General features: G+C 45.7%; 1 protein-coding gene across 1 annotated transcript in view; it reads right to left on the bottom strand.

Moving 5' to 3' along the window:
- KLHL25 (kelch like family member 25) overlaps window positions 1-13,811 on the bottom strand; it is a 295,338-nt gene that overhangs the window by 189,601 nt on the left and 91,926 nt on the right. The gene's annotated exons all lie outside the window — the stretch shown is intronic.

Below are 13,811 nucleotides of genomic sequence, written 5' to 3'. Positions count from 1 at the left end.
GAACTTGCAAGTACCAAAGCCGAAGGACTCGTGTATTCACGAGACTATCGTAAACGATAATCCTTTGAAGTTTGAAGCTAGACTAGTGAGCGAAGATGCCTGGTCTTAGCAGACTTGGAAATTTGTTTTGTCTTGGTTGTAAAAGGGACTCCCGGTTGGAGGACTCATGTCCGGTTCCTCCGATTGGAACTCCAACCTATGAACTATATGTGAAGCACGGAGTGGGCCCCATCACGTTTAATAAAGTATGGGTCCGCTATTCTTGGAAATAATTGAGAAAAGTTTTTTTTTTTTTTCTTGTAAATATGACTTACAACTAGGATCTGCAAACGGTTCTGTAAGTAAATTGCGACGGCGCTATTTATGAAAAATGGCTAAAGCGCGCTGTATTGTGTGTACTGGGTGTTTTCTGTTTATATCTGAAATGAGCTCAATGTGTGTTTGTGGGTCTTCTTGATGTTTACAGTTTGTTAAGTAAAATGTTGGTTAATTAATATTAAGTAGAAACTTAGAAAAAATCCAGAAATGAACCATGTGATGTGCTAACATAGCTATATGTTGCTCTTTAATTTATAGAATGAGCAATTGTGCACATATACAAAACTGCCGTTAAATGCTTAATAAATTAGAAAACACATTCAATAGATATAAATAGGGCCCCCCCAAAAAAAAACGAAATTATCTATTTTCAATTCAGCCAGCACTTTCCCAGTTAAACATGGGTGGAATTTTGCATAACCTTCCTTTTAAATGAAAGTGGCGCAAAAATGTGACGCATTTCAAGTTAGGCTTATGCGCTTAGGCTTGTGAGTTAATGTATCCCAAATAATAGGCAAGGGATGCAGCTTGCTTTTATATGTGGAATTATCACAAAAAAAAGAATAATTGGGTTTTTAAAATAAAAAAAAAAAAAAATTATTATTAATTATGGAAAAATTATTAAAAAAATAAGTGCCTTTCAAAATCGTTTTTTAATATTTATAAAGCTTAATACCTATACTATGACCTCCTAACATTAAAATTTAATTTAAGTTATGTTGCACCGCTAAAATGACATTTGTATGTGCAATTTTCCCTTGGCGCAGGAGCAAACAAGCTCATTTCTATAAAGTATAAGTTAATATTTTCAATGGCTGACTCATGGATTGTGTAATAGACATTCTGGTAATGCATATTATGCAAGAAAATTGTAGGATATTGATTTTTTAATGCCTAAAATATCAAAGTCGATTTTGGGCAAAAGCACTGTTTAAACTGCATTTTCTTTCATTCAGAGTACTTTTTAAAGTGTCTTAGGCTTCAGTAAATGCATACATTTAGGTTTGATATATATTTGCAGGTTGTGCCTTCTTATGATTCAATGAGTCAATGTGCCAGTACAAAGGCTTGTTTTAATATCAAGGTTGAAGGTTCTAACTTCAGCTGGGCCTACTGAGACGTTCATTCATTCGAGGTTGATGAAATATGTACCATTGCATGGGATTGCAACAAGCATTTATTCTAACAACTGGTATGTGTGTTATTAAGGTTTGTGAATTATTCACAGTAAATGTAGTTTAATAATCTGGAAATAGAGATAAAAAATTTTAGCGCCTAAAAAGGAAAAATTATTTTTTTTTAAATAGAGTGAATTATTGCAGGTTAGAAGGAAAATAGAAAGGCCTACTGCCTTTGACAGATTCAGAGTGGCAGAAGCTAGGAGAGCTACAGAGGCTGGCTCAAGTCATGCTGCTGAGATGCTATCTTTAGTTTTCCCATAAACAATGGAGGAGGCTGTCATGTTGACACTTGTGACCTTTTAAATTAGGGCCTTGTCTCTGTGAAATGCAGAATGACCCTACCGGGCCTCTTAAAGAACTTAATTCCAAAGGGAAAATATAAAAAAAGGGGTTTCTTCGAAAGTCCCAACATCATGTTAAATGCTCTGTAGAACTGATACATTTGCGTCTCCGCTCTAAAAAAATAAAATTATGCCTGCTAGTTGCTTTTATTTGACAGAAAACGAAGTGTTGCATTAAGTCTTAGACAGAAAATAAGATGCAGCCCTTTTCTAAAATTTTGGAGGCTACATGCCTTAATGAGAACGATTTGCCAATTAAGACTTATTTTTCACAGTGGAAATTGTAGGTGCCAAATTAATATGGAGTGTCAGTGTAACAATTTTTACTTTTAGAAAGGTAAAACTAAGGTGGCTTGATGTTGCGAAGTAACTGACAAGAGGGTAACAGTTAAGTAATGGAAATTTATTTTCATGTATTTGGTCCTATCATGAATTGTTCTTGCTGGTCCTGTATGTTAGAAGAGAAACAGTAAAGTTATATTTGACAGCAGATTTCCATTGCCTGGTGATCTACAGTCAAAAGGAGGGTAAGGATTTTAAACCTGACAAATTAAACAGGCCCAAATATTGGGTTTTGGGCTGCAGGTTTACAGTGCATAAAGTACATGACATGGTGTTGTGTGTCACCGCTTATTCACACATGCTATTGTTTTGTCTATGCTTTTTGTGCTTGATACACAGCAAGTATATCTGATGGTTTGACGTTTTGTGCGTTTTTATTATTTTTTTTATTTGTTTTTTGCATGTTTGTTGCTGCTTTTGATACTATTACAAGCTCCCCTGTGTTGTGAGGGGATGGTCATGACGATGCCCATCGCTACGCAACAGTTGGTTGAACTTGTTCTGGTTACTAAATTCCACAGATAATGATATTTCATGCTGTGAACATAAAAGACAACACTTCACCAGTGAATGTCTATTTGGCTATAATGGTATTGAAGGAAAATAAAAAGAGATATACAGGATCAAAGTGTGTCACCTGCAGTTAGTCACGTTACTGCCCCTTCCCTTAAAGGAACAGGCAGCCCTACATTTATGTATCCTTGATTGGACCTAAGGATGAAATTATAGATCTGTGACTCAAGGTGGCCTAATTTCTATATTACATTAGTTAATGATGTTCTGTTTCCTAAGTAGCATATGGCTTTCGTTCCTTAAAAGAAAACCAGGTTTTCATTTTTTCCTGAAGAAGGAACTGAAACATTAGCTAGGAGTACCGTATATGGTGTAGTCGCCAACGGTAGAGTTAAAATTTGTGTAACTTTGGCCTTTGTGTATCACCCGTACTCTTGGTGTTGTGTCACATGCCTGACTATCACCCAAATAATTTTTTTTGTTCTTTCTATAGATTTTTTCTTTGGTTACTTCCCCTGACCAATGTCGCACCATGCTTAGTTCTTGAGATTTTAGCTATGTCCTAGTCCCATTTCTCTTTTTCGAATTCCTTTCACCAGTCAGTCCTTTTATTATTATTGATGTATTGTTCAGGTTCACATTTCCAGACTGCAGTGATGTACCAGGGACCCCCATGTTATGTATAATTCCCTTTGGTATGACCAGACTGGTTTTCAAGAATTTGCCTGCTTCAATGTTTTCCAGCCTGACTGTCAGGGTAGCGATAGACTGGTTAACTGACTCAATATTATAGTAAGACAAGTTTTCCATCTCAATAGGAGATATCTTATGTTTACCTTTTTGAACATGATGAATTTTCAATGTCTATTTTAATTTGGTTTTCGGTTCCCTTCTGTTCCTGCTACTTTAATTTTTTGTGGGATCAGATGTGTCCTAATCATGCAAATATCAGGACCCTCTAGTTCTTGTCTTTTTGTTTGCACATTTGACTATTAGCCTGTGTATTGCATAGTGCACCTGATGCACAGTTTTTAAAGGAAGGTTTCTACATGTCCCTGATAATCGGTATCATGTGATTTCTCTATTGAGATGTTCTAAGGTAAGGAGGAACACCTAGACTTAATCATTGAGGCAAATATGTGTTTACCCCATTAGACAATGCCACTGTGTGAGGAAATCCATTCAGATAGAATTCTCATGTAGCTATAGATGGCAGAGAATAATGGAGAGAACTGAATTAAAGATGCTACAGACCCTGTTTTGCCCTTCTGCCTTTGTCTTTGTATTTTATGCCCATGGTGTATGGCTACTCCTTTGAAGATTGCAGACCACCTGCTTGCAGTCACCTTGTTAAAAACCATGAACTGTTTTTGTACTAAATTGAAGGAAACTAACAGCTGTGGCACACTTCCTACGTCACTAGATTCTGCGGGTATCAAGTCATAATAACCTGCAGGACATTGATTTAAGCCTAATTCCCATCAGTGACAGCTACAGATGAAAGACGGACGTCTTGGCCCTACAGTCTCAGCACCCAGGAAGTAGCAAAGCTGGACAGCGATCGCCAGCGCATGGTATCGTACTTGCTCCATCAGACGGCGTTGGACATCACAAAACCAAAGTTTCAGTGTAAAAGAGCTAAAGAGAAGGATTCCTGTTGTTGATGGCAGAGCTGTTTTGAGGTTTCATTTCTCTACCTGTCATGTGCTGGTAACCTCTGACAGTGTGCAATCCCTTGAGCCCCTTGGCCTGAGTTTTGGCCACACCCCCCCTTTTCTTTGCTCCAACGGAAGAAGGGCAGTGCACCGGAGATTTCAAGTTTGGAAAAAGGCACTATATTTTGGTGCCCATGAAAGAGCAGCTTGAGCGTCCTCTGACACTAAATAATGAGTGTTGGAGTCTGAAAGTGCTGCTGAGCTTGAGCTATTTCCCAATTAATGGTGCTTGGGTCTGCACGAGATGATTTGTGCCCTTGATCAATGAAGAGCACATTGTTTGTAGTATCTGCCACAGAGGAGAGACACTGGTGCATTGCTTTAAGACATTGAGACTTTCGAGTGAGCTGTGGGTGTTTGCCAGGAGGGCACTCCAACTAAGCAGTACTTTTCTCACGAAGAGGCCTGAATTGAGAGGCCCATGCGAAAGAAAACAACAAAAGAAAATTTGATGGACAATAGAAGCCTGCCAGAGAGGCTTTTTGAACGGACTCTGGGCATAGTTGGTTTCACAAGAGGTTTCCGTGTGATTGTATAGACTAGGTGTTAGGAGACTGATTGTTTTGCTGGCATTGTTTTAAAGTACTATTCTGTTTAGTAAAAGCAGAATAAAGTCCATTTTCTGTGGAAAGAGTACCCCCTTTTCACCTTAGAGCATTGATGAGAGTCACCACTGTTCCACCTGAACATACAAAAATTACTGAAATGCAGAGGAGCCCTAAAAATTTTACTAGATAATTTTAGGATTTGCTTTTTGGTTAGGGTTGTGAAAAATTATTATTTCATTTGTAAATAGTGGTCACTACTTTCTCCCGTTGTCTATATGTTCTTAATAACGTGTTTTCTAGTGTCTTTTAAACATGACGTTGTCATTTATGGGTGGGATTGTTTTTCTCTACTCAATTGACTTCTGCACCCACTTCCCAACCTATGTCTTTTCCTACTATTGTTTCTTTGCACTCTTTTCACCCTTTTCCTGAACATGAGCAGGTTAGAAGATCAGAATTTGTAAGCAATTCTTTTGTACAGCTTCTGCATCAACACTAGTTAGTAGTGAACATCACTAATTGTTGGGTGTGTGATCTTATGCCACCTACTGCAGATAGAGGTATTCCTTATTTTGTCCTGCCATATGTGGCCTTTTGTGCTACTTCATGTTCGAGGAGACCTGTCCAGAGAGAGTTACCAAGTACTAGAATTTTGCTCCAGCAACATCTCCATGGCCTTATAAACATAGACCTGGACTCAGATTAGCATGAGAATAGGTTTATTACCTATGTAAGGGCAAAAGGAGGGTTTGTGGTTCTAAAAATTCTGGACCCATGTAATTTACTTTGCCACAGCAGTACGATTTTAGTATCAAAAGACCGATAATGACTAGTACACTAAGCATGAGCATTTTCGCTCAATTCCAGCAGCGTTTTCACCTCGAAATCGCCATTTTCGTCCTGCACTCGTGGCTTCCATTTTATACACGGCAGCCATTTTAAAACTTGCCCTCACATAGGCTTATAATACAGTCAGATTTGATTCCAAGGACACGTACACCTTGATTGACTTTTCTCTGACCTGGGCAAGCTGGAACCATTGCCTCAGGCCAAACCTGTTTGGTCAGTCCCTCTCCCAGTGGCCGAATCAGATAGCATCAAGGCACACCATGCCATAAAACCCTTATTATCGCTCACACACCCTGCCTAATCTTGCTCACACCTGCACCTGCTCTTTTCTTCTTCTTACTTTACGAGGGGGAGGTGCCCGTTTTTATTGGGGGTCCACACTTATCTGATGTAAAATACTAAGCCTTGCCGGGTAATTTATTATGGGTTGGATGACATGAAATATGAGGTTTCATCATGACACTGTTTTTTCCTTTGTAGTGAAAACATGTGAATGACCAACCAAAATGTCAAGAATGTTTGCCTGAAGCTTAAAAAACTGTATATAAGGAAACCTGACTTTGCATTGAAACACAGTCTCCTGAGAACATACAAATCGTGCTGTTGTACTTCTAGGACACTTGTCAATTGGTTGCAGCCAATAAATTCGATCTTTGACTTCACCTAGAAGACTCTGAGTTTCTGTAGTCTGAATCAGGAAAGTACCCGAGGTCTTTGGGTGTACCCTGGCACCGCTGGGTTACCGGATCAGTATCGGTTCTGAAAAACCCAGTACCTCATGCAGGGGGCTGAAGGAGAAGTGGAGTGCCTGCGCTCAAGGCGAAGTGCGTGGGCCTCCAGTTCTGATACTTGAGAGTTTTGTGCGCGTTCACGTATGCGGAGGAGGTGTTTGGCTGGCGTGTCTTCTAAGGGTAGCTTTGCATGCAGCACAGACTGTACCCAGGGACCGTACCGATCCCAGGTTTTGCTCAAAGTATTGTGTGAGGTGATTTCTAACTGCTAGTGTGTATTTGCCGTCTTGCAGGTACCATGCGTTCAAACGCCACATTGGACGTAGGGTGGGATACACGCCGCCTAATCAAATTTGTACTGGCGCATGGTCGGAGACCCCGCGAGGTAGGATTTCGGCCCCGTGACATTGGCAATGTCTAGCGCAGGCGCAAACACAAGATCGATTCTGGCGTGTGTCCCATGGGCTGCTGAGGTGTGTGTGTGTACTGTCGCATCCTGGGGTGCCAGGTTGTCCAAACCTCGCACAGACCGAGGCTCTCCGCCCAGCCATTTAGGGCCGTTGCTCGGCCAGACCGGCCGACGGTAATTTCGCCAGACACATCTAGTCCGGGATCTAGGATGGCATTAAAGTCACCTCCTGTTAGTGTAGTACCCTGGAGGAGTCTGGCCACCACTTGACGAAGGGAAATTAGAAAGGCATCGAACCCTGTTTAAGGGGCCTATGCACATATGAGATTAAGCGGTAGCCCGTGGAGCGACCCAGACACTGTGACATATCTACCCTGTAGGTCGGACTGCGTGGCTGTAATCACCATGGGCAGTGAACGATGAAGTAGGATGGCCACTCCCCTGGAGCCCCTAGAAAAGCCTGAGAGATAAACTTTATTGTACCCTCCCCTCGCAAGCATGGGGCACCTAGTCCCAAGGCGGTGCGTCTCCTGTGGCAAGACTACTGAGGGGGTATATCTGAGGAGATTACTATATACAGCAGACCTCTTAATCTTGTCTAGGAGGCCGTTCACGTTCCATGAGAGTACCTGTGTCAGTGAGGGCCACGCGTGGAGTGTGCAGGTGCGTTAAGGCGTCGAGTGTCTGTCAGTAGGCACAGGGACGACTGTCTCAAGCAGTCAAGTAAAAAAATCAAACCAATAAAGGAAACTTACAAAAACATTATTGTTTAACCCCAATGTGAACTTTTCACCCCCCACCCCATACGTCTACCCAGGAAGCATCTGTCGCCCAACTACCCAACCTAAACAATACAGCCAGATGGACTGTCGTTGGAGTGGAGTGGTGGACCCCTCCATTTAAATGGATCGTCTGCAATCTATGGACGGAAGTCCAAGCCAGGTGCAATAGGCGGCGGACAGGTCGCAGAGTCTCGGGCCAAGTCCTGTTCCAGTCTGTATGCACCGACTTTGGGCGATGTCAATTAATTCCTGCGTGCCTTGGAGTAGATCGTGTTTATTTAGTCAGCTGGGTGCCAGTGATTGGCTCAGGCGGTCACTGTCCATCACATGTGCCGGGTCCAGGGCATCCAGGGTGCCCACGGGAATCTCTCTGGACTCGGGCCAGGACCTTGGTCCTCACCTTCGCCCGTAGGATCCTCGGGTCACCTCAGCCCCACCATGCCTAGATCTAGTGCGCTTTCGGCCCCTCCGCTGTGCCATCCGGGCGAGAGGTCCATCTCCGGGGGAGCCTCTAGTCGGACCAGGGGGGCCTCTCTGAGATCCGACACCCTCCTCGGTCAGCCAGTCCCATGCCTCCTCCGGGGATTCGAAAAAGTACGTCTTTCCGTCCATAAAAACTTTTAGGCGTGCGGGGAAAAGGAGCATATCCGAAAGTTGCATGGCCCTGAGCTTTTGTTTAAGGTGTTCGTACGACCGGCGCCGGGTCTGGACCTCACGGGTATAGTCTGGGAATATCAGGATCTTGTGGTTTTCCCAGAGGAAGTCAACCGAGCGTTTGGCTTCCTTGAGGACATTATCTCGGTCTTTAAAGTTTAGGAAACGTGCTATCATCGGTCTCTTGGGACCACCCGGAAGGGGGTCGAGGGGCCAGGGCTCTGTGAGCGCGCTCGATTGCAAACCAGGATGAGAGAGTTTGATCCGGCATCCAGGACCTGATCCAGCGCTCAAGGAATTCGGAAGCCTTATTGTCTTCTGCTCCTTCTGAGAATCCTATAAAGCGTAGATTATTGCGCCTTGAGAGGTTTTTTGCATCTTTGGCACGTCAATGTAGCTCGCCAGTTCGGGTTTGCAACTGGGCCACTTTAGTTCTGAGGTCAGCCAGTTCGTCTTCGGCATGGGAGACACGGCTCTCTACTTCCGTGATCCGGCCCACTGCATTTCTGAGATCTTGTCTGGTGAGGCCCATATCTTCTCGCACTTCTCCTATCTTAGTCTCCACGGCCAGTTGCGATGATTGGATAGCCTGGAGGATTGCATTCACCCAGTCTGGCACGGGGCACCCTGAGGCCACGTCTCCGTCGCCACGAGAAGCCGCCGAAGTGGTAAACTGGTCAATCTTCTGCTGGGAGGCTGGTGGCTGTCTATTTGCTCTGTCCTTCCCCATCTCTCCTCCAAGAGTCTTGCTTGACCTCTTTGTGTCACGTAAAGTTTCAGGCTAGGCTCTAGTCACCCCACAATCTCACATGTCTAAGTCCCAAAGGATAACTCCAGGGGAGGAGCCTCAGGGGCCAGCCCGGACACCGCAGGAAGGGCGATTAGTCTGGAGGCCTGCACTTTAGGTAACTGTCTGCGGGTTTACCCCCTATCGGGCAATCTCCCCAGGGAGCAGTGCGGTATCCATCCGGTCACGCCCAGCCGAGGTCCAGACGTCTCAGGCCAGCACTGCCGGATACCTCTCACCTCCAGGGACTTCTGTAGGCAGTTGTTTCTCCCGGAGGGGTCCTCGAGGACAGGAAGGACACACTTGTCAACATCTCCAGCCCTAGTCCCATGATGCTTGGTTAGGTGCTCCCTACCTCACCTTATTGCGGTCCCCATCTCAGGGCCTGTTCTCGTCCCAGGTTTAGAAGGGGCCTGGGGGTTCAGTTCCTCCCTCACCCTCCGGTGCGGATCATCCGTGGTGCCGCATGCTGGTAAGAAACAGGGGGGGAGAGGTATAGCAGCGGCAATGGGGGCCCTCAATCCCCAGGCGGTCCACCACTTCTTTGGGAGGCAGCCCGGGCATGGGCGCCCCGAGGAGTCCATTGTTGCTCTCGCAGGCCCTGCACCAGTTCTGTTTGCCGTTCTCCCTTGTCCCGGGTTTAGAGGGGGACCGGGGTCTAGTTCCTCCTCCGGGGCAGAGCATCCATGGCGTTGCGTATTGATCGAAAACAAGGGGTGGGAAGAGGTCCAGCAGCGGCATTGAGGTGGCCCCCAGACTCCAAGCGGCCCACCACTTCAGTCAGAGGCAGCTCGGGCACGGGCGCCCCGAGGAGTCCTGTGTTTCCCCCGCGGGTCCCATACCCGCAGCAATCTTGTTCGCCGGTCTCCGCTCCTGCGGGGACCGGCCCATTAGATGCGTTCAAGCATCAGACCACTTCGGTGCGGTGCAGGGCCAGCCCCAGAGTCAAGGGCTGCGGCCCGGACCCGGGCCACCCTCCCGGACAGTCTCCGGATTCCAACTAGGAAGGCCTGGCGTTCCTCCCGCGGGGCCTGCACCTGAGACCAATGCTCCAAGCCGATCCGGCCCCGGGGGGCCACCGCCGCCACTGGCGGGTCATGGGACCAATCGCCAGGCCCGAGGCTGCCGCCTCCGCACCCAGGCCACAGGCCTCGTCAGTCTCCCCGATCCAGGGGGGAGACCCGCAGCAGCCAGGGCTCTCCCCAAGCGCCGCTGCTGCTGCTTTTTATCACCTGTTCGGGGACCCACACGCTGGGTCTCAGTATTGGGCCCCTTCGATATCTTCACTACTGCCGTCCCTCAGCGCGTCCAATCCGTGACTCGGCCCTACTCTCCAGGGGTGCAGCAGGGAGTCTCGATCCCCACTGCCATCTTGGCTGTGGGCTCGGTTGGGTTATTTCGGATTTAGGCACCACCGCTCCTTGCTCCGCGGCTCCTCGGGGTCTCCAGTGGGAAGGGAGTCTGTAGGAATTGCCAGATATGCGCTACAGGGTAGGAACAGGATCGGCTTCCTCTGGCGGATGACGGAGGGGTCCAGAGCACTCTCAGAGTGCGACCGCCATCTTGACGCCCGAAGCCACGCCCCCAATATTCAAATTTTAGTGATAAAAATAACATAGCCCATCTGTGTCCATCCACGATTTACGGTGCACCATTCTGGAATAAATTATGTAGGGCTAGATGTATCAAAGGATTTTGCATTCGAAAACAGTGCGAATCGGTAAAATCCACTGTTTGTGAATGCAAAATCGCGTTTCACGCTGTATGAAAGGCATTCACAGTGCAAATTTAAAGAATCAGTAAAATAGCGATTCCTTAAAATTGCGGGTAGATAATGCGAATTGCACCCTGGGATTCACAAAAAACAAATCGAAATTCAATGTATCAAGCATTCGCAAATTGCGATTAGTCGCAAAATGGGTTTTTTCATGTGCAATTTACTACGAATTGAAATCAGGTGGTAAACAGGTGCAACCGATTTAAAGAGGCCCAGAATGCATCAGCCCTTTTCCACAATGGCTGCACTTTATGTCATGGTGAGGAGGATGAGGATCCCAGCAGGTTTGAGGAGAGGGGGGAGGAGGAGACAGAAGTGCATTTTTAGAGTGCGTATTACCCTATTTGAACAGACAGAAGAGGAGATTTGTGTAAGTACAGGTTAAACTAAGCCATAACACTTGGCTTGATAGCTGCTTACAAACCCTACTGCAGCGAAACACACACAGAGCCAATGCCATACCCACTCGTGCAGGTATTATTATGCTCCCTGCACCTCTTAGCCTCAGAAAGCTATGAAGGGGTCATAGCAGCAGCTGGAGATGTCTCTCAAAGTGCGCTTTGACGCTTCTTTAATGCATTCCTAAATCCCTTGTTAACCAAAATTCATCTGCACATAAAATTCCCCAACATCTCACAGGATTTGCAGAAAACAAAATTTTATTTCTACCAGGAAGCCCAATTTCCACATGTCTGGTTGCTTTGATGGGGCACATGTATCTATCTGTCCACCATCTGCCACAGCGTATGTTTATCGGAAAGGAAAGAGTACACATTCCATGAACATACAGGTCATATGCAATGCCTCCAACGTAATAACGGATCTTGTGGCCAGATACTCAGGTAGCACATATGATTCCTACAACTTCAGGCACAGTGGACTTCTTGCTGGGGAGTTTGGCGAAGGATACCTACTTGGTAATGTAACAGTTAACAATGTTGCATAACCCCTATGTGATGTCACAGATAACAATAACTCATTTTATTCTCCTAACTAATTTTACTCTCTTATCATTCTAGAAGACAGTGCATATGCAGTGCGGTCCTTCATCTTAACACCGTATCTCAATCCTGCCACGCCAAGTGAAAGGAGATATAATGCAGCACACATGAGGACATGTAGCATAATAGAGAGGACTTTCACCTGCTAAAGAGTTGTTTCAAATGCTTGCACAAGAGTGGAGGCGCACTGCAATACATTCCGGAAAACACCTACAAAATCGTGGCCACATGTGCTATGTTGAACAACATCCCAACGATGAGTGGTATACCAGTGGAACTCACAGAGCCTGACTCCAATAAGGAGGACAATCCCTCACCACCCCTTCACCCAGCAGGCAGAACCAGTGCAGCATAGGGCAGACAAAGACATGCTGAGATTACATGCAACTATTTCTGATATAAGTAATGACAACACCATGTCTACTTTCATTTATTGCCTTGACTTCAGGTAATATATATGTGAATAGGACATAGGTATACAGTATATGCAATCGGGTCCCAGTTACAGTGTGACACTACTGACATCACAGTATCACTGCATTGCTACATGATATGCAAATCCCCTGTGCTTCTTCACGTTACATTTTACATCCACGCACTCCACTTGAACGCTCAGTGGTCTAAGTGGCACCTCTTGTTGTGGGTTCAGAGACCGTAATGTGTCTGGACTGCGACGCCTAGGATCCATGGCATGGGCTGTGACTGCTGAAGTTCGAGAGTTCCTCACTATCCCCACCACCCTGTTTGCTGTTTGTAGCACTCCTGGCTGTCTGCATTGTCTCCAATACATTGGTGATTTGCACCAATCCTCATGCAACGTCCTGGCTGCAATGTGCCATCTCCACTTGCATGCACACAACACGTTGTGACACCAAAGCAGTTGTGGTAGTGAGCCAATTGACAGATCTGCTGAACCCATCCAACCTGCCCATCAATTGGTGATGGCACCTACGGTGGGTGAAATGCTCCTGCTGAACTGCAGTGCAGAGTTCCTTACTGTCACTTGTCATCTCCCTTACATGTTCTGCTGCAGCTTGCTGCCCCTCATGCAGCTTGCACATGTTGTTATTGAGAGACTCCAACTGCTTGTGCATTGATCCCATTCTGTCATCGATAGACCCCAACTGCCTGTGCATTGATCCCACATTGTGATCGATTTACACCAACTGCCTGTGTATGGTCTCATGTGTTTACACTGTAGGCACTGCACTTTCAGCACGGATGCCTCAAGGCCACCAAACGGTGATGGGCCCTCACCATCCTCTGTGCACTGTCGGCCTTCTTCGTGACACCTCCTGACTAGAGTGGACTCACGCTGGGACAGGGACTGCTGTCTGTCAGTGCTTCTAACCTCTGGAGGTGGTGTGGGTACTCCTTCTGGAAATTTATCAGAGTCCAGAGTAAACTCAGGGAGGGCTAGCACTCTTGTCCTGCGTCTAGTTGATGCTTGTATGATAGACTCAATGGTGTTTGAATCGGACTGTGGCTGACTTTCATCATTCCCCCCATTTCCACTTTCTGATGCGTTAGGGCCCGGAACATCTGCAACAACAATGCGCAGCATGTCATTCTTGGATTTGTACTCTCACAGTTACTTAAATGATGAACATTTACCCTGGCATAGTATCTCTAATTGTCTGTTGTGTTATTTATCTGTTTGGTTTTACACTATCTTGCTATTTATGTAGTAGATGCACTTTAGGCGTATGGACTACCACTCCCATAAGGCTTTGTTGTGTTGAATATAATATGTGGCATGGACTACTTATCACTGTGCATAGTGCCATTGCTAGTTTATAAGGGGCATTAGTACAGTCACATATGGTGATTTAAATAATTACTGCACTTTCCCTTGCTGGTACC

This window comes from Pleurodeles waltl, chromosome 3_1, assembly GCF_031143425.1.
Source record: "Pleurodeles waltl isolate 20211129_DDA chromosome 3_1, aPleWal1.hap1.20221129, whole genome shotgun sequence".
Taxonomy (NCBI): domain Eukaryota; kingdom Metazoa; phylum Chordata; class Amphibia; order Caudata; family Salamandridae; genus Pleurodeles; species Pleurodeles waltl.
This window is presented reverse-complemented; position numbering and strand designations above follow the sequence as displayed.